This window comes from Gracilinanus agilis, chromosome 1 (genome assembly GCF_016433145.1).
Source record: "Gracilinanus agilis isolate LMUSP501 chromosome 1, AgileGrace, whole genome shotgun sequence".
Classification (NCBI taxonomy): domain Eukaryota; kingdom Metazoa; phylum Chordata; class Mammalia; order Didelphimorphia; family Didelphidae; genus Gracilinanus; species Gracilinanus agilis.
This window is the reverse complement of record NC_058130.1, coordinates 10,706,188-10,730,033: the sequence shown is the minus strand read 5'-3', so window position 1 is coordinate 10,730,033 and position 23,846 is coordinate 10,706,188. Positions and strand designations below refer to the sequence as shown.

The window sequence follows — 23,846 nt, the reverse complement described above, 5'->3', positions numbered from 1 at the left end:
CATTTTTCAGTTGCGTCCAACTCTTCTTGACCCATTTGGATTTTTCTTGACAAAGATACTGAACTGGTTTGCCATCTCCTTCTCCAACTCATTTTACACATCACAAAACTGAGGCAAATATTGTCTAGTGACTTGCCCAGAACTTAGGAAAATATGTGTTTTTTAATTCTGGCCTGGCACCCTATCCATGTGCCACCTTTCATTAGGATAGGGAACTCCTCTTGATGGGGATCTATAAAAGCTATTCAAGACCTAAGCAACTTTGGTTTAAATACAGAATTGTCTCAGGGGATTGAAAGATTAATAGGCTTGTCTAGAATGACAGTCAGTATATATCAGAGATCAGCCTTGAACCCAGGACTTCCTGGTTCCTTGGTGATCTCATGTTATGCTCTCTCATAAACTGTATACCTCTCTCAAATAACGCTGGCTTTGATGGAGATTTGGGGCTAAATATAATTATATCGATACAAAACACTTATTTCATTTTTTTTCTAAAAAATCATCCCTTAGAGTATCCTGAAGACTTATTTAACATTAATGTTTATAAATCCCAGATGATTTTATGATTGATGAAGGATGGCCAGCAAAATGCCTACTTATTACTCTTTTGCAATATTTCTTCCTCTTACCACTTGACAGCAATTGGTTTCTCCAAAGTCATCAGTGATCCCTTTACTAATTTATTCATTCTTCTTGACACCTCTGCACTGCCAAACACCCTCATGATCTTCTTTTGACTTGTCTGACCTCTTGTTTTTAGGCTCTTCTTAAGGACCATTATTCATCCATATTCTGATATGTGGATGCCACTACATTTATGCCTTATGTGGCCTTTCCATGGTTACCTCACAACTCAGGCCCGGATCTTCTACTCTTTTTCAACTAGATTTCTCAGAGATCTCTATTCAGATGACTCCAAAATCTGCATAACTCATCTTTCTGAAACTCATCTCCCACACCTGTAACTGGCACCTCAAAATCATCATCTGATTTCCACACGGCCATTTTAAACTCAACATTTCCAAGGCAAAAGATATTATTTCCTTCCCAAATCCTGTATCTCTTCTTAAGTTTCCCTTTTTCTTTCAAAGGTAGCCATTCTTCCATTTACAAATATTTATAGTCTAGGAATCATCTACAACTCTTCATTCCTCTATTCCACACACTCCCCCAATGCCATAATGAATCAGTTGCCAAGTTTGGTTGGCTCTACATCTTTTATAGCTAATATATTTATCCCATATTTTAACTGTCAGATAACCAACATGCTAATGATGGCCATTAGCTCCTTCTGTTTGAATCACTGTATGTCTCCTAATTGTTCATTCTGCTTTAATCATGTATTATAGTAGAGAAGACACTTGCTTTTGAGTTAGACTTCCCTGTATTCCATCTCAGATTCCTATTAACTATATAACTTGGGGTTAATTTTCCTCCCTATACCTCATTTTCCATTTATTTAAGAGAAGAGAATTTGACTCACTCACCAACATTCCTTCTAGTTCTAATTCTATGATTTGCTGACCCCTCTAATTCATCTTCTTAAGAGTTACCAAATTGATTTTCCTAGAACACAGTTTCAACCAAGTCCTCCTACACAAGACCCTTTAATAGTTCCTTTTTGCTTCTGGGATAAAGAACAGATTCTTCTCTTCAGCACTCAAAATGCTTTATAAAATGGGGATCCCATTGAAGAAATTATAAATAAATACAACATAGGAAAATTTAATTAGTAGATGCTCAAATCTGACACTTTAATGAATTAAGTCCAGGCTGGCACTGTTAAAAAATGGGGGTTCATTAGCACATCAAAAAGGAATATTGTACATGTGTTTTGTTTTGTTTCATTTTAGAAACAATTACCACTGAAAACAAAGAGAGAAGGAAGAAGAGAATCAGACCTATCTCAGGGTTCAAGAAGATCCCACCAAAACCTTCTTTCTGTGTCATTACTAGAATCAACTGGAGATAAACTCTGATGCTCATGTTGCTGGTCTTTTGTGACCTCATGTACACTCTATTATCCCCTTTCAGCATCACCTACTTTCTATTGACCTTTTTACTACTTTTTTTTAATCTTACCTTCTGTCTTAGTATCAGTTCTAAGAGAGAAAAGTGGCAAAGACTAGGGCAATCAGGGTTAAGTGATTTGCCCAGGACCATAAATCTAGAAAGTATCTGAGGCCAGATTTTAAGCTCAGATCCTTCTGATTACAGGTCTAGCATTCTATCCACTGTACTACCTAGCTGCCCCTCACTATTTCTTAAAAAGGTTCTATTTCCTTGGTTGGGGAATAGGGTAAGAGAAGAAACCAAGGTAGGAAGCTTTCCAGTACCTACTGATTTAGGAGAAGGTAGAAGTGGGATCAACTATACATATTAGCATAGGATCTCAGATGTATAGCTGGAAGGACTCTTAGTCATTATCTAACCGAGTGATGTCAAACTCAAATGGAAATGGATCCCTGAAGATATTATATTGACTTAGAAAACCACAGGTTAACATTTTCTATATTTTATTGTGTTTTAATTTATTTCAACAACATTACATTTGAATCTGGTTCTGTACTGACTCTGGTAGATTGGAAGTTTGGCACCTTAGATGTAATTCATTCTCCCTCATTCTAAAGATGAATAAGTGAAGACTAAGAGAATTCAAATAGAATGACCCAAACCATACAGGAAGTATAATGGCAGAGCAGGGATTCAAAGGAGGTCCTAAGACTCCAAGTCTATGTTCTCCCTATTATACTCTGCTGCTTTCCTGGAAATATACACATGACCATGAGAAACTGTATTGATCTGGATTCTTTTAGTCAATCAAACATTTTCTATTTCTTTCTACTTGATAACTATCATTTCTATGCAAGTAAAGAGATCAAAGTAGTTTTATTAAAACAAAAATGTGCACAGGAAAAAATCATATGAATATATGCATCTTTGTGACTACAGATAATGTGGGTAAAGCTTTAATTCCAGCACTTTACACAAAAAGCCACAAAATAATGGCCTCAACTTTCATGTGGGCACTTATGATTAGCCTTCAGCTATCTCTAGCATGCATGATCACATGGGTGAAGTATCTGAAAGCTATTTCAGGCCCTTCTCCCTTAGAAGGTTTCCTAGCACACAGAACACTGAAAAGATGATGTATGCTATGTATTATGTTAAATGACATCTTAATCTTCCCAGGACCAAAGCACTTCCCAGAAAGTTAACAATGCTAAGAGGACCAAAACCTTCCAGGCTATTGTTCCCTATAACTAGAAATTTAATTTATTGAAAAATGAATTGTATGCCAGTTCTCAACAGAAAGATGTGATAATTTATTTTTTTCCCTTTTCCCTGAGCTCTTTTTTGTGTTGAGATCTCTTGTGAGTCCTTTGATTTCCCAAGTAATTAAATTATCCAGAAAGCTCAGAATGCCAATGAAGTCAGGAGGAAACCAGAGGTGGCTGATTTCCCCAAAGGAAATGTACCAGTTACTCATGATCAATACACTTCCTTTTTCATCCCCCAATGGATATGCGCAGCCCACTCTGTCTTTGAAGGTCCAACACATGGCATCACAGTTGCTTAGCAAATAAGAAAAGAGGAATTTGTGAACTGTACAGTAAGTTTTCTCATTTTGTCTCAGCAATGAAGTTGGTCAGGCTATAAGGAAGTTCCATTAGGCTTGATTATTCCAGGATTTCTAAGGTACTGCTCATTTGGATTGAATGGTATTGAGTAATCTATGGAGGAAAAGTATTTGGATGGCTGGTAAGCTTTTGGGAAATCTTAGAATCTCATCCCCCTTAGGTAAGTCTCAGGGTCTATTGCACCTAAGAAGAGGACCATGCATGGTTATAGTTCTAAATCAAGTTGATTCTGACTTCGTATGCCAATACTCAGTGAAAAAGGACCACAACTGGGAGCCTGTAAAAATGTGCCTTCCTATGGTAAGACATTCTTTTAGTAAAGAGTCACAGCAGTAAGTCCTCTGAGACAAGAATTCATCTCTCTAATGTTGCCTTTGCTCTGTCATTTGCCCTAAAATCTTTACTGATTCCCCTTGCCTATAGAAAAAAAGTCCGTGTTGCTTCTAGTCTTTGAAATGTATAAAATATAACTAATAAATATAAGATTTACTTAACACATATATTCACTTATTATTAATAGAAGTATAATATGTATTTGATAAATATATGTAATAATATGATAAATAGAAAGTCATAGGGGGAATGTGGCATTTGGTTGATGGATAGGATATAAGCTTGGAGGCAGAAATTGTTTCATTCTTTGGACCTGGGTCCCCAGGTCTTAGTACAATCTCTAATTTAAATCAAGGAACACAAACCTCCTCTGACACAAAATTGGCTATATGACCGTAGGCAAGTCATGGAATTTCTCAGCATCCTATGGAAGCTGTCTAAGATTATCAGCCCAAACAAGGAATTCGGTGCTGGGAAAGTCCTCTGCTAATGCAACCGTAAAAGCCTGGCTCACTCTGCCCCACTCCTCAGAGCCTTTCGCTCTTATAGTGTTCACTCTTTTCAGATATATACTTTGAACCACTGTTAATGGTAAAACATTATATATTCCTTCAAATATTGATAAGTTCTGTTTTAAAGTGATTATTTTCCACAGATTTAACTAAGTGGTCAAATGTGCATCTTGTTCTTCTGTTAAATTATTTCTGAAATCATTCTAAATTCTCTACATGTTTATATTGACTTTCCCTCTAGATAAGAATAAAATCAGTATCAGTGGGGGAGAGATTTATCCTAGTTTTGAACCTCAAAGTTGTTGAATCACCAGAGTGAGGAGGAATATGTGAGGAGAGAGGAAGTGAGAGGCACCTAAATATGAAGTGGTTTTCACGTTAAGACTAAAATCTATCCATTTGATTTGTACTCATGTTATCACCATCTGAGAAAAACACAATACCAACTTTGGGGGTATTCCATCAACAAGAAGGTATAACACACACACACACACACACACACACACACACACACACACACACACACTGTTGGTCAAACACTCTCTTAAGTATTGGAGATAAAGCAAAAGGAGTCCTCAATGAAATGGAAATGTAGTGTAGAGAGAGAGAGATAACAAGAAAATATCCAGAAAGAACATTACATGGGGGGAATAAAGTATATTCATTATCAAATTAAATATCTATAAAGCCATCAAAAGTGGGTGGATATTTTACAAGGTTTTTTTTTTACTTTTTTTATTTTATTTTATTTATATTTATATTTTTTATTTTACTAACAGACTGGGGGTTGGGTGTCTTATCCAAAATGTTGCAATTGAGCTGAACCTAGAAGAGAGGTAGAGGCTCTGAAAAGTGTAAATGAAGAAGAAGTACATTCCAGAAAAGGATATGAGCCCAAAGACCTAGAGATCGGAGAAGAAATGTTGTATTTTGGGATTCACAAGTAGAACAGTTTGTCCAAAACATTAAGTATATGAGGGGGAGTCATGTCAAATAAGTTTAATAAGTCTAAATGCAAAGGATGAGCCTGTAGTTTCTCCTAAAAGCAATAGGGAGCTAATGGGTTTTATTGAGCAGACAAATGGCTGAGCAGACCAATGCTCTCAGAATGTCACTTTGGCAGCTGAATGGAGAATGAATAGGAGAAGAAAGAAACTGGAGGCGAGGATTCCAAGTAGGAGAAAATAGCTATTAGAGTCCCGTTGAGAAAGGGAAATTACTTGACCTAGAGCGATGGCCATTTGAGAAACCAGAAGAGGATGGATTGAGTGGTGTTGTGGAAATAAAACTAATAAATTATTGAAATTTCATAGATATGGAAAAGATGAGAGGAATGACTGAATGAAGAATGACACTGAGGTCAGCAATAAGGTTGAACCTGGATAACTGAGAGAATATTTGTAGACAGAAATGAGGAAATTGGGAATTGGGATTGGCTTGGTGGAGAAAGAGAATGAGTATGATTTTTGACATATTCAGTCTGAGATGCTTTGTTACATTCCCTGGATAGTTGGTAATGTAGAAGCTCTGTAAAGCTCTGGAGATATTAGAAATGGATGTAAATATCTTGGTATCATCTGCAGGGAGGTAATATTTGGAGCTGTGAGAACTAATAAGAACAAGGGAGAAAGAGGAGAGGGAGAAGAGAGCTCAGGATAAATCTTTGGGGTATAATCACAGTTAGGATGTGACATATGAGTGATGACCAAGAAAGGCAACTGAGGAGAAGTCCTTCAGGTGGTACAGCAAACAGAAAGCATTGTCACAACAATTCGAAAGAGACAAAAGTATCCAGAAGGAAAGGATGGGCAATATTCTCAAATACTCTAGAGAAATTAATTTGTATGAGGAGTGAAAAAAAGCTACTAGATTTTGGAATTATGGGCTTGGAGATAGTAATTTGACTCCAGTGATGAGATCAGAAGTCAGGTTACAAGAGGTTAAAACGTGAGATGGTTAACATGTGATTGGTTTTGGTTTAAAATTGCTTTTTAAATATTCTTTGTTAAAAGTATAGTTTTTAGCCTTAGAAACTTCCTAGCTGTGTGACTGGGCAAGTTGCTTAACTTCAATTGCCTAGTTCTTACATTCTTATGCCTTAGAATTCTGAGGCAGAGTGTAAGGATTTTTTTTTAAGTATAGTTTTCTGTGTAGGTGGATAAAGAAAGCACATTTAGAAAAGAAATAACATAAGACAGAAAAGCTAAATATTAGTATCTTTAAAAGAAGTAAGAACAATAGGGAATGAATCTAGAGATCATTTTTAATAAATAAATCTGTGAAAAGTAAATGTATTACAAAATCTTGAGAGGATACCAAGTCGTGTGATTTTTTTTTTTTAAGAATGAGGTAGGCTTAATTGGGTTTATAGGCAACAAGGAAGGAAACAGTAGATAAAGAATCAATACTACAGTGTGAGAAGGGATGATCAAGGCATCAGTCTGCTAGAGGAGATGGGAGGGGCAAGATACCAGGGATGCATGTAGAGAGGTTTGTCTTGGCAGGGAAATGGGCCACCTTTTCATTAGAGACTAAAGGAAGGGAGGAGAGCAGTACACTCTATTGTATTTTCCAAGGCATAATGCTGGTAATTTACAGCTCCGATGCATTAGATTGATTTATGACCTTTCCTTGGCAATTATGAAGTAATTATCATTGAAGTGATTACGGAGTTGCCAGACAGGAAATGTAATTTGTCAAGAAGTTTTGAATAGTAACTTGTCACCGAAGCTCTTGCCACTGACAAAGATGTTTCCCAAGTTCAGACTTTAAAATGAAGACTGAAAATTATCAGTTAAGTTAGACCACAGGAGCATAAATTGATTGAAAATTGTTGCAAGAAGTCAAGGTACTGAAACTAGAGAAAAGAAGACAGGGTTGGGGCAAGGGGGAAGAATGTTGACTCTCTTTCAGTATCTGAAGCAGAGTTAGATTTGTTCTGGTTGGCCCCAGAGAGCAGAAAATGGAGCAATGGATTGGAATTGAAGAGACCAGATTTGCCTACTGAATGGCCCAATTTCCTTACAAAATGAATCGACCAAAGGAAAATAGGGTGTCTTGAGAAGCAAAGGAGAAACCATCACTGGAGGCCTTCAGGGCAAAGATTGGTCACTTCTGATCAGTTATATATAGAATCACAGAATAGGAACATTGAAAGGAACTTTAATGGCCAACTTGGCCCTAATATGGCTTCCCAGAAAAGTACAGCCTTTGCTTAACTACCTCCATTCAGGAGAACCCCACTATTTCTCCAGGAAGCCTATTCTACTTTTGCTTATTTCTAATGTTGGGCATCTTCTTGATAGATGAAACCAAAAATTGTCTCTTTCTAGGCTCTACCCACTCTAGGGTCAAGCAAAACAAGCCTAATTCCCCTTCTCCCATATGTCAGCACTTAAGAACTACTAAGAATGTAGGTCCCTGAGGGAAGGACTGGAGTGGGTTTTCGATTCCACCTAGTACAGTGACTGGCACACAGGGAGCACTCAGTCAATGCTTCTCGAATTAAATTGATAGGAAGGAATCAAGAAGAAATATATTTGAAGATGGCATAAGGGCCCTCATAAAAAATATTGTTAAAAAATCAATTGAGGAAAGTAAGACGATGAAATAAGTAAAAGTTGATTGCCATGAGTACAGAAAGGGAGTGAGCCATACGTCTGAACATGTAGATTGCTTAACCCAACCAAACACAATTTCCCACTTTACAGGGAGTTATACATTAATTCAAATTTATTCCGTTCTTTAGACCTTGGCAAATGGAATTCAAACATATTCTTTCCCCTATTATCAATACAGAGTTCCCTATTTGTCATCTGGGTTGAAGTAAAATGAGAATCTGTTACCATTCACTTAGATACTTTGGAGAAGGTTCCCAGTGCCCAATGGAAGGAAAAATTGATGGTTCCAATTGCAAGGGAAAAAAAGAATAGGGGGGTCAGGAGAGCAAGTTAAATCATTCTTTGGAAGCCAGCCACCATGATGAGGTCTTGGCTCTCATCCCCCAAAGCTGGAGAGCAGGTCACTGCAAAACCCTTCCATCCCTGCCTCCACAGGCCCTTGGGGAGTACTAGCTGCAGGGTTGACCAAAGATGGCCATGGTTAGCATAGAAGATATTCATCTGTCTTGAGGGTTCAAAGAATTCCCAGAGGCATTGATGGAACATATTGAAAACACAGCTACATTTCTATTGGGCAAAAAGAACAAAGGAATGTTGTGAAGGCCCTAGTTTCTGTTCCAGGATACTGAAAAGAAAACTGCTTTTGGAGCCCCATTCTAAGTGCCCCAGAGCTGAAGACATATCAGAAAGAAAGTAACACATCGAGAGCTCAGCTGAGAATGGCAATGGTACAAACTTATTCTTGATAACCATCCATGGATCAGAAAAGTGAGAGGTGTTCATTTTCAGCCAGGAAAACGGAGTCATCATCACAATCATCCTCACAGCATTAAGGATCTGTGATTTCCCAGGCCTCTGCCAATACAGATCCCAGCTGGTCTATGACGTTTAGCCTTAGAGATCTTCCTGAAACTCTGAGTGATGACATGACTTTCCCAGGCTCACAAAGCTGTGGCAGAGTTGGAATTTGAACAACAGTTATCCACCATTCCAGGCTGCATCAGGGTTAGCACAAAATGTAGTCAACAGGGTGGGATAGATGAGAGTCAAACAGAATAGTGACATAATGCCATAGATGGTAAATATGTCAGCTGATGCCTTCATTCTCCCATTCAACCAATTTCAAAACTTTTGTGTCCTCTTTAACTTTTTCTCTTTACTTCTCTCTGAAACTACTCCCCAAAAAACTCCTGCCATTAACAAAAATTCTTCATGTCAAATAAGTTGCCACTTCTTATTTATTCCTTCTCTACCATCTCTTACAATAGCTTACAAATATGAGTAATATTCTATTTATTCTAGTTGACTACATAACCTTGATTCTCCTGCAATCTGCTCCACCATTTTTTCTTAAACTCTTTTGTTGGTTCATTATTTATATCATGACCCTTCCTTCTGAGTGTATAGTTAGCTTCTGCCTTTTCTCTCTACTTTGCAATCCCATAAACTTCATAGGTTTTACTATCATCTCTATGAAAATTAATTCCAGACCTATATATTCAGCTGCAGTTTCTCTTTTAAATCTCTGGCCCATATCACCAACAGCCTATCAGACACTTTAAATTGGTTACCATATGTGTTCCAAATTCAACATATTCAAAACAAAACTCAATGTTTCTGCAGAATTCACCCATATTCCAAATTTCCTTATTTTCGTTGTAGGTACAACCATTTTTCCAGTTTTCCAGGTTGGCAATATCAATGCCAAACTGAATTTCTCATTTTCTTCTCAAATCAGTTCCCAATCTTGTCATTCTGATTTCTACACCATGCCTTCTTCCTTTCCTTTCTCTCAACTCATCTGTCACTCTAGTTCAAGTCCTTCTCCAGTGTCACCTGATTATATAGCTTCCTGAACAGTATGTTTCATGTCTTTCCACATAACAAGTCATCCTTCACACAAGGGCCTGAGCAATTTTTCTTAATTGTACCTCTGACCATGTCACTCATCTGCCTAATACAATCCATTGGTTCTATCTTTTCTCTAAAATAAGTAGATTAATCACTTTGTTATCAAAAGTCTTCCCCATCTGGTCACAACCTACCTTTCTACTTTCATTGGACATTTCTCCCTTTCTAACTCTCAACTTTTCCTTCAGCCTGGCCCACTCACTGTCCTCATGCAAATTACCCCGTCACTAAATTCTCCAAAAACCTTAGGAGTGTGAAAGGAAATTCTTGGTTCTCTTTGTCTATTCTGAGTTTACCCTTGTAAAAAAGGGAACCCTTTATTCTCTTTGCCTAGTTGGAGTTAACACTTTGGTTAACAATAACTTAAGTTCTCCTACTTAGTACCTCACTAGATTATGAAGATAGGATTAACTCTCCTTTGTCTACCTTTAGATTTGATTGAATTAACACAAGCTTGAACTAGGTGGAGGAGCTGCACACCACTTAAAGAATTCACACTTTCAGAAACTCATTCAGCCAGGAAACTGTGAACCCTTTCGAAGAGAGTTCACACCTCCCTAAGGTGAGAAGGGGATCCCACTGGACACTGCTCCCCCAGGCAGTGCTGGGAAATTTGGAAGCTGTGATTGGCTCTTGAGAAGAGGGGAAGGGACATGAAGCCACTATAAAAGGCCCTTAATTTCTGGGGCTTGGGGAGTCACTGTCAAGAGGAGAGCAGCTTCAAAAAGGAAGTGGGCTTCAATAAGAAAGTCAGAAGATAGTTGATCTCAGAAGTCATCTTCAGCTATTTCTATGTTATTCATATTTGAGATAGAGTGATCTTTTAATGCCAAAACCCCAATCCTAACCCCATTGAACCACGTGATTGATCATATGGTTTTCTTCAGCTTTTCTGCTCCCACAGTTCTTTCTCTGGATGTGGAGAGCTTCTTTCTCATAAGTTCCTCTGGATTGTTGTGCATCATTGCATTGCTGTACTGAGAAGTTCATTATGTTTGATTATACCACAGTGTATCCATCTCTGGGTACAAAGTTCTCCTGGTTCTGCTCCTTTCACTCTGCATCACTTCCTGGAGGTCTTTCCTGTGTTAGTTAAAATCACCTGGGATTCTATTTGGAAGGATTGAACCTCAATATAGGGTTTGACAAACTTCTGTGGACCTGTGGGGGTCCTTAAAACTACATTTCCCATGGTCCAACGGGTTTCATGGGTTTCCGGTTTTGGGTGACATATTCAAGGTGAGGGACTATTTGAAATTAGGGGGAACTGACTTGGAACTTCCTCTTTACTTACCTGAGCTCCAGGAGAGAGGAAGGTAAATGGCTGAGGGGAGGTTGGAATAGGTTTCTTACAGGCGCATGGTCAGTTTATCTCTATCAGCATGGCTTTTATTAAAATACTATTCTTCCTTTTGATCTCGGCCCTCATCATTTTTAATCATAACATTCCAGTTCACATGGAATTCCTCCAGTTCATCATTCCTTTCAGCACAAAAGTATTCCATCACCATTAGATACCACAATTTGTTCTGCCATTCCCCAATCAAGGGACATTCCGTCATTTTTCAATTTTTTGCCACCATAGAGAGTGTGGTTATAAATATTTTTGTACAAGTCTTTTTCCTTATTATCTTTTTGGGGTACAAACCCAGCAATGCTATGGCTGGATCAAAAGGCAGGCAGTCTTTTAAAGCCCTTTGGGCATAGTTCTAAATTGCCCACCAGAACGATTGGATCAATTCATAACTCTACCAGCAGTGTATTAGTGTCCCAATTTTGCCACATCCTCTCCAATATTTATCACTTTCCTTTGCTGTCATATTGACCAGTCTTCAAGTATAAGATGGTATCTCAATGTTGTTTTGATTTGCATTTCTCACTTTTTCATGTGATTATCATTTTTATTTTTTCACCTGAGAACTGCCTATTCATATCCCTTGATGATTTGTCAATGAGGAATGGCTTAACTTCTTGTAAATTTGACTTAGTTCTTTATATATTTGGGGAATTAGACCTTTGTCAGAGATTTTTTATAATTTTTTTTCAATCTGTTGTTTTCCTCCTAATTTTGTTTGTACAAAGACTTTTTTTTTTTTTTAACCCTTGTACTTCGGTGTATTGTCTCATAGGTGGAAGAGTGGTAAGGGTGGGCGATGGGGGTCAAGTGACTTGCCCAGGGTCACACAGCTGGGAAGTGGCTGAGGCCTGTACAAAGACTTTTTAAATGTGATATAATGGTAGTCTTAAATTCCTTCCTTTCCCACATATCTGACAGGTATATTATTCTATGTTAACCATATTTATTTATGATTTCACTCTTTATATTTAAGTAATTTACCACTATTGAATTTATCTTAGTATAGGGTGTGGGATGTTGATGAAGACCAGATTTTTCCCTTACTGTTTTCCAATTTTCCTAGCAATTTTTGTCAAATAGCGAATTCTTGTCCCAAAATGTAGGATCTTTGGGTTTATTGAACGCTAGCTTGCTGAGGTCATTTACCCCAAGTCTATTCCATTGATCTACCCTTCTGTTTCTTAGCCAGTACCATATTGTTTTGATGACCACAACTTTATACTACCGTTTAAAATCCTGTACTGCTAGGCCCCCGTCCTTCACATTTTTTTTTTCATCATTTCCTTTGAGTCTTGAACTTTTGTTCTTCCAGATGAACTTTGTTATGATTATTTTCTAATTCTATAAAAAGTTTTTTGGTAGTGTGATAGGTATGACACTAAATAAGTAGATTAATTTGGGTAGGATTGTCATTTTTATTATATTAGTTCATCCTACCCATTAACAATTGATGGGGTTTTTTGGTCAGTTGTTTAGATCTAGTTTTAATTATGTGAAAAGTGTTTTATAGTTCTGCTCATATAATTCCTGTGTTTGTCTTGGCAGATATATTCCTAAATATTTTATATTGTCTAGGGTGATTTTAAATGGAGTTTCTCTTTCTAACTCCTGCTGCTGAGTTTTGTTGGAAATATATAGAAATGCTCATGATTTATGTAGGTTTATCTTGTACCCTGCAGCTTCGAGAAAGTTGTTCATTATTTCCACTAGCTTTTTAGTTGATTTTCCAGGATTCTTTATTCATCATATCATCTGCAAAGAATGATTGTTTACTTTCCTTGTTGCCTACTTTAATCCCTTCAATTTCTTTTTCTTCTCTAATTACTATCACTAGCATTTCTAATACATATTAAATAATAGAGGTGATAATGAACATCCTTGCTTCACTCCTGATCTTATTAGGAAGGCTTCTAACTTGTCCCCATTGCAGATGATACTTGCTGATGGTTTAAAAAAAATATACTGTTTATTGTTTTGAGGAAGGGCCCTTCTATTCCTATACTTTGTAGTGTTTTCAGTAGGAATGAGTGTTATATTTTGTCAAAGACTTTTTCTGCATCTGTTGAGACGATCATGTGATCTCTGTTGGTTTGATTATTGATATGTTCAATTACGTGGATGGTTTTCCTAATATCAAAGCATCCTTGTATCCGTGGTATAAATCCCACCTCGTCATAATGAATAAATCATCATGATAACTTCATATAGTTTTTTGCTAGTATTTATTTAATATTTTTGCATCTATATTCATTAAGGAGATTGATCTGCAGTTTTCTTTCTCTGTTTATGGCATACCTGGATTTGGAATATATCATTTTAAGAAAAAAAATCTATTCATGTTTATTTTTTTTTAACCTGTACTAATGCTTTCCAGTGTTTTTAATAGGAATGAGAGATGCAGTCATACTATGTTCTAAATATAACTAGGAAATAAGTTGTCCAAATTCATGGTCAAATTTTGTGAAAGGCCTACCTGTATTTGCACATTTGTCTCCTATTTTTTTCCATTTATTCATTACATGTTGCTAAAACAACTACTTTGGTCTAATATTACTCTATTGTTAATATTTGATCTATCATATTCTGATAATGGGCTATATTATTATATCAGACTAATATTCAATTTCTATTTCCTTGTCAGTGTTGTATCTTCTTTCAAAATGAAATCATTATTTCATTTAAACATAGGTGTTCAATAGGATTAGAATATCATTTTTGATAATACTTTTTGGAATCATGACATAGCTTTACCCATCTCTTAATATTTTTTGAAGAAAATAACCTCTAACTTATCACTAAATAAATAGCTACCATATTTGTAGACTTTTTTCTAGCCAGAAAAATATCTTTTCCTATTAACATAGATAACAAAATAAACACATTTTATATACACATAGGGGATTCATTTATATACAATTAAAGATATTAAGGAATGAAGAAAAGAGGTGGCATAATTGTGTATAATGGTGGTGTGACCATGAGCAAGTCACTTAACCTTTTAATGCTTCCAAATAGTGTCTAAATCTCAAGTAGCTAAACAGTTAATGATCTGCTTAGGGAGAAGGAATTCTGTTACCTGGGCCTTATGATTTCACTGCAGAGAATACTCTAATGGTTGGTAAACATACAATAGGAATGCTACCTTCTCAAGACATAAGGCAATAAACATTGTGGTTTTTTTTCATCCACTTTGTCTTTAAATGTAAATGTTATGATGATATTTGTTAACTACCATGATTTCATCAAGGAAGCTTTGTAGTTTTCTACTACTTGGTATAATGGTATAAGGTGAATAGGAACATTTGAAGTCTCACCACCATTAGAGAGTAATAAACTCTGAGCAAGCATATGTCTTCCTATTTTTACCTTGTAGGAGTGGGTATAATTGACTTGAGTAGAAATTATAACAGTTATGCTCCAAATGATAGGTGATCATAATTTGTAACTACTGTAATTTGCTACTGGGTATAATTGATTATGAAGGAGAAAATAATGATTTTGGAGACATTTTAACAACTAAAGATTTAATGGGGACATCATAAAGCCCAGATGGAAGGAACCGTTGATGAAAACATATTTTTATAATGTTATGAAAAAATTATATAAGGGACATGTTTTTACAGTGGTTCCCTGTAATTGAATTGCCTCAGACAAAACCAGTTCTGGAGAGAATGTCATTTGAGTATGACAGTGACTAAGACTGACTTGAATAAGATCCAAGAGTTTCTCATTGGAATACAGAGAATTGAAGTATATACCCATAAATTGTTTTTAAGAATGTTTTTATGGTGGTAGCTGGTAGCTCAGTGGATTGAGAGCCAGGCCTAGAGACAGAGGTCTTAGTTTCAAATCTGACTTCAGACATGTCCTAGCTGTGTGACCTTGGGCAAGTCACTTAACCCCCATGGCCTAACCCTTATCATTCTTCAGCCTTGGAGCCAATACACAGTATTGACTCCAAGACTGAAGGTAAGGGTTTAAAAAAAAAAAAAAAAAAAAAAAAAAGAATATTTTTAGAAACTTAGGAGAGTTGGTTTGATGGTGTTTAAGTAGGTCTTTTAATGAAATGGGGAATTAATTGACTCTCTTGCCCAATTTATCTACCATTTAAGGGTAAATATGTGTGTGCTAAGGGGAGGCTGTAGTTCTAAAGAAATATTTGCATATTATCTCTCCCTTTGAAATGTAAGTTCCTTGAGAGCAGGAACATTTTTTTCCCCTTTGTTTCCTCTTGTGCTTACCACTGGGCCAGATGCAAAGGAATTGCTTAATGAATGCTGCTTGACTGGTGGATGCACTAAACAGAGTTAAAGTTGAGCTTCTAATTCCTACTGACTAGGTCACTTAATCACCAATATTTCATTCTATAACTCTAGAATGAAGAACATTTGAAGATCAGAATTGGTAAGGCCTTGGCTATTCTTCACCAGGTTTTCTCTACTCTGAGGAAGTCATAGATCCAGACACAATATATATATATATATATACTGACTTATACATTCACGCCTACACATTCACATTAAGGACATTAAGGAATGAAAAAGAGATAGGGTGATCATGCACTAGAAATGAATGACAACCAATGGAAGACCAATGTGTTGGATGGAGAGATTACAAGCAATAATATTAGCATCTCTTTCAGGCCATTGGACACTGACCTCTGGGGTCCTATACAGTTCTAAATCTCTCATGCTTATTGATGATTCCCTGATTCTATTCCCTATCAGGATCTGGTAATTTCTTTGGATATGTTCACCTGGGAAACATCTTCCAGGGTGTATTGTGGATGAAGTATTTATGGAAAGATGTAGCTTAGATAAGAATCAAACAGAACAGAAAGACTTAAAGAGGTTATAAAACACATGGTAGGAAATGATGGGTAGGTTAAGATAGTAGAATAGACACACACACACACACACACACACACACACACACACATACACACACACAGCTTAATGAAAGAATTGAAGTATCACACAGTCTGCCTCTTCTGCTTTTGGAGATCCCTTTATTCTTCATTTAATGACAGACAATGTAAGGGACTGAGTTATCTTCTTAATATAGAACCTCAAAACTAGAATTAAAACCAGTGATCATATGATCCAACCTATAAAACTCCCTCCACAACATCAATGAAAAATTTGAATTCAAACAAAAATTCCCTCCATATCCTCACTGTCAGAGGGTCATACATGCACTGCTTAAAGACCTCCATGGAGGGAGAACCTCTAAAGTAGCCCACTCTCCTGCTGGATAGATAGCTCTCCTTTTTAAAAACTATATTCCTTACATGAAGCCTAAATATGTCACCATAACTCACATGTATTGCTCCTATTTGTACCCTTTGGTGTCAAGAAGGGAAAGTCCATCATCTCTTCCACCTATTAACCATTCAAAATCTTGAAGATGTTTCCTAGGTGAACATCTCCAGAGATGTTGGCAGTTCCTAGTACTCAACAGAATCATGACAGCAATCAACTAGGAACAGTGATGCTGATATAGGTAGGACCCTTGAGGTCACTGAATCCAAACCCTTCATCAAATGAGGTAACTGAGGCACAGAGAAGCTGACTTAGCTAGGGTCACAAAACAAGAAAGTGGCTGAAGTGAGACTTGAACTGTTGTAGGCAAATTTATAAGGTAGGATATAAATATATCAATAGACATCCTTAGGATTTTAGACATTTAGTATAAAGTAGCGGCCGGGCCTGTCAAGCAAATACTGGAGAGCTCCAATCATGGAATAGTGAGAAGGAAGGAAGTCTTTTTTCCTGAGAGAGACTCTGGTATGACTGAGGCAGTTAGATGCTGGTTTTAATTGTCTCTAGTGAAGAGCCCAGGCAAGTGGATTTGTCTCCTACAAGAAACATCTATCCTGTGGAAGTTCAGGTTTGAGCAGTGGACTTAGCTCTGGATGGTGGATATGCAGATTGGTTCAGCTCCCTGTCTTCATCTCTTTGTGGATCTTACTTGCTGTGGACCTGTGTTCCTGGAAAACCTTAGATCATTGCTGAAGCTGAGGAGGACCCAGTTGTGAGACATTCATTTCCCCTTCTAACCTGCCAAGCTGGACCTGACAGCCTGTGTTGGCATAGAGTAGTTTGTCCCACCTTTTCAGTCCCTGGAGTCTGTCCATAGATACCTAGAGTTAGTGTGACCTTTCCCTACATCTCCAACCCTAAAACTCATTTTTAAACTGTCTTTATTTACTATCTATGTCTTCCTCTACCCCAAGAAAGAGCCCACCATTAGATACCTTCCAAAACCTGAGTTTCCCTGGCTGGGCTGGTGACCAGTAAACTGTCAACTGCCATTACCAACCTGAGTGTGTACTTAGCCCATTACCCATTTCCCACATCCCTTGTGTAGGTTATCTTGTGTGTCCTATCACTTGTGGATTTGTGCGAGTGGTTCCTTTTGTGGTTAACACCCTTGTGTTTACTTGTTATTCCCATTTACATGTTTCAGAACACAGCTGCTTCTGCTTCTAAATTCATTATTGACCCACTACAGCCTAATGGATTGTTTCCTTACTATCCTAATCACCTTCTTCTGGAAAAATCCCAACTTGTCCATGTCCTTGCTACCACAAGGCATCCAAAACTTAACACAGTACTCTAGATAGTGTCTGACCACCAAAGGGCCATCATTACCTCTATTGTTCTAGAAATTATTATTATTGCATAATATGTAGAGATATAGAAAGTGCTTTAGAATGTTACCTCATTTTATCCTCACATTAATGCTGGTAGGTGCTGTTATTATCCTCATTTTGCAAGTGATTGCATTTGATGCAGAGGTTCAATTATTACCTCGGAGTCCTACAACTAAGGTCTGAGGCTAGCTTAGTACTCAGGTCTTCCTGACCCTAAATCTAATGCCACTTAGCTAGCACGTCTTCAACAAAGCTTAGGATCACACAACCAGGTCCAGATTAGTATGAATAATCAATCCCTTTGAAATGATCATATTATTCAAATTCCCATTGGGCAGGATTCAAATACCATATTTTATATAATTACAGCTTCAATTGTATGAATTCAAAAATATGAAACCACTTTGGGAGATACATTATTTGCAGTAATTAGAATGTAGACGCACTACCATTATTGACTTCCATTTAACATTGTTCATATTGAAAGGTCATTGCTACAGTGTAATGCCTGTTAGGTGTGGAATTAGAGGACTCTCGGCTCTCTGACCTAACCTCATGGACACTGAGCTTCCTCATCTATAAAAATAAGGTGATCAGATTCAAGAATTTCTAAAGTCACTTTCAGCTTGAGATCAATGTTCCCATAAACTTGCATTCCACTTAGCTTCTCAGATCTTTTTCATAAGAGCTGCTATCTAGCCAAGCTTCTCCTATCTTCTACTTGTAATGCTGATATTTTCATGCCCCAAAACATAGTGTCTTATTAGATTCAGCCCAGCATTCTAGTATCTCAAGTTACCTTTGGATCCTAACACTCTATCATCCCATATGTCAGAAATCCTTCAAAGCAAATGAGTTAACCATGTGCCTTCATCCAAATCACTGTTAAAAGTAAAAAGGAGTGGGGGAGCTGGGTAGCTCAGTGGATTGAGAGTCAGGCCTAGAGACGGGAGGTCCTAGGTTCAAATCCAGCCTCAGACACTTCCCAGCTGTGTGACCCTGGGCAAGTCATTTGACCCCCATTGCCCACCCTTACCACTCTTCCACCTAGGAGCCAATAGACAGAAGTTAAGGGTTTAAAAAAAAGTGTACAAGGAGAGGGGGAAGCTCGCTGGCCCAGTGAATCAAGAACCAGTCCCAAAGATGGGAAGTCTTAGGATCAAACCTAGCCTCGGACACTTGCTAGCTATATGACTCTGGGCAAGTCACTTAATCCAATTGCCTAGGCCTTACTGCTCTTCTACCTTGGAATCAATACTTCATATCCATTCTAAAACATAAAATAAGGATTTTTTAAAATGGTACAAGGAGAATCAACACTTTAAAAAACCTTCAATTGAGTTTTCATATAAGCATTTCAATAGAACATAGACCTAACCTAGCACAGTGCCTTTCACAGAGTAGATTCTTAAATGGATTTTGAGTTGGATTGAGTATCACCCAGTACATTCAGAAATCTTGGGATACTAAATTCCCTGATGGGTACTTTCTTACTACTTGAGTCATAGATGTTTGATTGGGGTTTGGGAGAGATAGGAATTATCTGCCGTGAAACTCATTTGAAAATTATTAGTGAATCTTCCTGGGGGGAAGAGGGGGTGTCAGGAAACAGAGCTGAATTTGAAAAGCCAGTTCAACAATGTTGGAAAATACTTCCCTTATATTGGAATATCCTTCCATTCCAGATCAATCAAAGATCTAGTCAGCCTAATTCTGTCCAGTTCTCTTGAAGATATCCTAAAGGATTTCAGGGAAAGAAGAATCTTTCTGTCCATCATTCAAAAGAATTGGATCTACAACTGGAAATGGTTGCAAACTATCATGGTTGCATCAATGGAAGATGAATTCTCTATCAGCACCTAGGAAAACACTGTCTAAATGTCTCCTTTTCTCATGACCCATCCTGGAACCATGACAGATCTAGATTAAGAGAAGAGAATGGAAGAAAAAGTTAACACTGAGGTTCTCCAGGAGTAAAGGACTCTGGCAGGCCTACCAAGATTCAAATTATACTTCAGAGAAAGCCAAAGACATATTCCATATATTTTGTCATATGCTGGATTTTGTAACTAGGCTATTTTTTTTATTTGTTTGCAAAGAGCTTTTGATACAAAAACGTTCCACTCTTTTTCCCTTTATGAAATTGAGAATTTCCAATCTATTTGCAATTTTGCCCAAGGAGGTAACTCTGTTATTTTGGTCTCCCAAACCCAGACTCTTTGGCAAACTTTGGTGAATTTCTGGCCTAGATTAAATTAGGAATGCTAACAGCTTACAGAAAATGTATGTTCTTCCCAGCCATGAAAATATGGAGTGCCCATTGATGTCAATGAACCTGAGGGCAAAGTTTTTGGCCTTTGGAAATTCTGCTTAGCCCAGGAAACTCTGTTCCTCTCTGGAGTTCTTTCAGTGTACTTATCTTTCCAACCACAGTGCCAAGTACAACAACTTCTACCCCGAGCAATGGTTAACACTGGTGCCAGCTCCCTGCAACATATGGATGTTCCATGGATAAATAAAGATATGATGAAGTCAAAGACAGGGAGGTAGCCTAAAAGCGATACTAAATTAGTATAAAAATCATGAATTCAAACACTGCTCCCAAGCTTCTCCTAAGAGGTGGGTAGGGCTGGAGTGGTGCCCTAAAGTGACCCTGGACACCGGCAGAGTTGTTACCCGCAGAAAAGAGAGTACTCCCAGCAGCTTTTGGACCTGATCCGGCCACAAGAGAGCTGATTTTCTTCTATTGGTCCTTTCACCACAAACACCTGATGACTTTACATTCTTACAGGAAGGTAGTATGCTATGGTTGTGAACTAGGCACTAGACATAAAGTTCCCATTTGACCTAGGTTCTAATCCCTCCTTAAACACTTGTTAGCTGGGTACCCATTAGTAAGTCATTAAACCTCTGCCTCAATTTCCTCATATGTCAAAAAAAAGTTTGACTTAATGGCCTTCAATGTTCCTTTTAGCTCAGAAGTCAGCACTTTAATATGTTCCCATTTTTCTTTCTGGGAATCAAACACAGATTCATTGACTCCCAGGATGCAGATTCCATCTTCTTTCCCTTCAGTGAAGCCTGACAATATGTTGTAATGAAAGGAACATTAGCTGTTGAGTCAGGGAACCTGCCATGAAGTCTTGCTTTCACCTTTTATAATCTGTTTAACTTAGCCAGGCTACATCAATTCTCTGGGCCTCTACACGAATTTAACCAAAGGGTTTCCGGTGTTCCTTCTTGCTCTACATCTCAGTTTTCATGATCCCAATACCAATCTTTTCCTCAGTTTTCTAACTTGCAAAATAAAAGGATGGGATTTATAGTAAATGATCACTAAGTTTTTTCAAAACCCTTTGACCATGCTCAGTCCTGAAATATCTCTTCTGTTCCCCATTATTTTTCAGATTACAAATGAGGCCTCAATAATCTCTCCCAGTAGTTCTATCACTATTCCCAATTTAGTTCATCTGGTCTAATCTTTTAGACTCACCAATAGTTTTGGATTCTCTCTGATCCCTGATCCCTGAATCAACTCACCCTAAAATTTCTGCAATAAACCATGGGCATCTATGAGTGAAACACCCTATACTTACCATCTACACACACAATTCAACCCAACTTCCATGGTTCTATCTCTTTTCCATGTTGGAGGCCCGGTTGCCTTTATGGGCACCAAGATGCCACAGAAATTCAGAAAGATGTCCTTATTCCTCACTGGGCCCAAAATAGATCTATCATTCTTCACAAACATGCTTCTGGAACCTTGGCAGAGGAGATCACCATAACCTGAAGTAGCACTCAGCTGGAGGAAAAGTCAAGGGCACAGCCACTCACAGGTTCCTAATCACCCATGGATTTGATGCCAAGGCTCATCAGATGAATCAAAAGCATTATGTGCATCAATGAGGAAGTTTGATCTGGACATGTAATTGCAGAATAACATCAGCAAATTCAGAAGGAAGACATATATCATATCCCAAAAGACATAACCTAAAGGATAAGACGATGCCAGGCCCTGTGGGGGCCAGTATACAACTTCCAAACCTTCTACCTCAAAAAAGAAATACAAGGGGCAGCTGGGTAGCTCAGTGGATGGAGAGCCAGGCCTAGAGACGGGTGGTCCTAGGTTCAAATCCAGCCTCAGACACTTCCCAGCTGTGTGACCCTGGGCAAGTCACTTGACCCCCATTGCCTAACCTTACCACTCTTCCACCAAGGAGCCAATATACAGAAGTTAAGGGTTTATAAAAAAAATAATAAAAAAAGAAATTAAAAAAAAAAAAAAGAAATACGATCTTTTCCTGAACCAAGCACAGGCCTGATTCAGCAGGAGATCACAGATATAGTACTACAAGGAATCTTAGAGATAGTGAACTCCAAACCCTTCATTTTATATCTGAGGAAACAGATCCATGAGGAAAAATAACTTTTCCAGAGGCACACACACAGTAAATATATGAGGCAGGCTTTGAACTCAAGTCTTCTTGACTCTGAGCCCAGCACTATATGTACCATGTCTGCTCTCAGGAGGTAGGGGCAAGAGAATTGAAGAGTTCTATTCATCTGACCATTACAGAGGGAGAAAGAGTAGGAAAAAAATTGGTCTAGAAATAATTCAAAAGGTTCCAGGAAAGGAGCTGGGCTTGGAGTTGAGAGAACTGTGTTCAAATCGCACTGCAGGTCTTTACTAACTGCATAAATCTGAGATTTAGATACAAACTTTATTTCCCTGTACCTCATTTTGCTCAGCTATAAGATGGTAACAGTACCTATAATACCCATTTCTCAGTGTTACTGTGAAGATAAAATGATGTCATATATGTAGGTAAAATGTGTAAAGCTTGAGTTACTCTCTTATTTTTTGATTTATTTGTTTTTATGGATCTAAGATTATATTGGTCCTAATGAGGAATCTCCCTCTGCCAAAGGAGACAGGCACATCTCTGCAACTTTTGGTATTAGAATAAATGTTCTTAAATTTCTTCTATGTCATGGAACACTAGTCATGTTGGTGAATGCTATGGATGCCACAGCATCATGTTTTAAATACATATTATAAGATATATAGTATTTCAAAGGTAACTGATTGTATCAAAATATAGTTATAAAATATTTATAAATACATATAGTTATATGTACAGATGTGTATAGAGAGAAAGATGTCTAGAGAGAGAGACAGACAAATAAACAGACACAGAGAAAAAGAGAGAGATCAGTTGATCAACTGATAGATTAATAGGTAGGTAAATAGGATAGATAGATTTATAGAGATAGATTAATTGATTGACTGATAGATAAACTGGAAGATAAATGGATAGATTAATTGATTGACTGATAGATAAACTGGAAGATAAATGGATAGATGATAGAGATAGATAGACACAGAAAGATAAAAATAGGGAGGTAGATAAATAGATTGAATGATAGGTAGATAGATAAATATAGAGAGCCAGAAATGATAGATAGAAATAGATAATAATTGGCAGATCCCCATGTTACAAACCCCTGAGAGTTGGCTGAGATATAGGTAAATGGGATTGCCTAAGTGTCATACATTAATATGTGTCAGAGCCACATCTTGAAATCAGGTGTTCCTAACTCCAAGGCCAGCTCTCCAATCAATACAGACCTTTCTTTCCTTTATTATAGCATAAGAAGAGACCTTGTAAGTAGGAAATCGCTCCAGTCCTTCCCAGCTCTATCTAATCATCTGCTCCAATCAAACCATATCTAATTCATCTAATCATCATCATGATTACTGTTGTCATTCATCAAAAATTTAAAGTTGGTTTTAGAGGCTTGACCTTCCTC

General features: G+C 37.5%; 1 protein-coding gene across 1 annotated transcript in view; it reads right to left on the bottom strand.

Annotated features, from left to right (window-relative positions):
- The window catches only part of CACNA2D3 (calcium voltage-gated channel auxiliary subunit alpha2delta 3), an 858,102-nt gene that overhangs the window by 664,737 nt on the left and 169,519 nt on the right, over nucleotides 1-23,846 (bottom strand). The gene's annotated exons all lie outside the window — the stretch shown is intronic.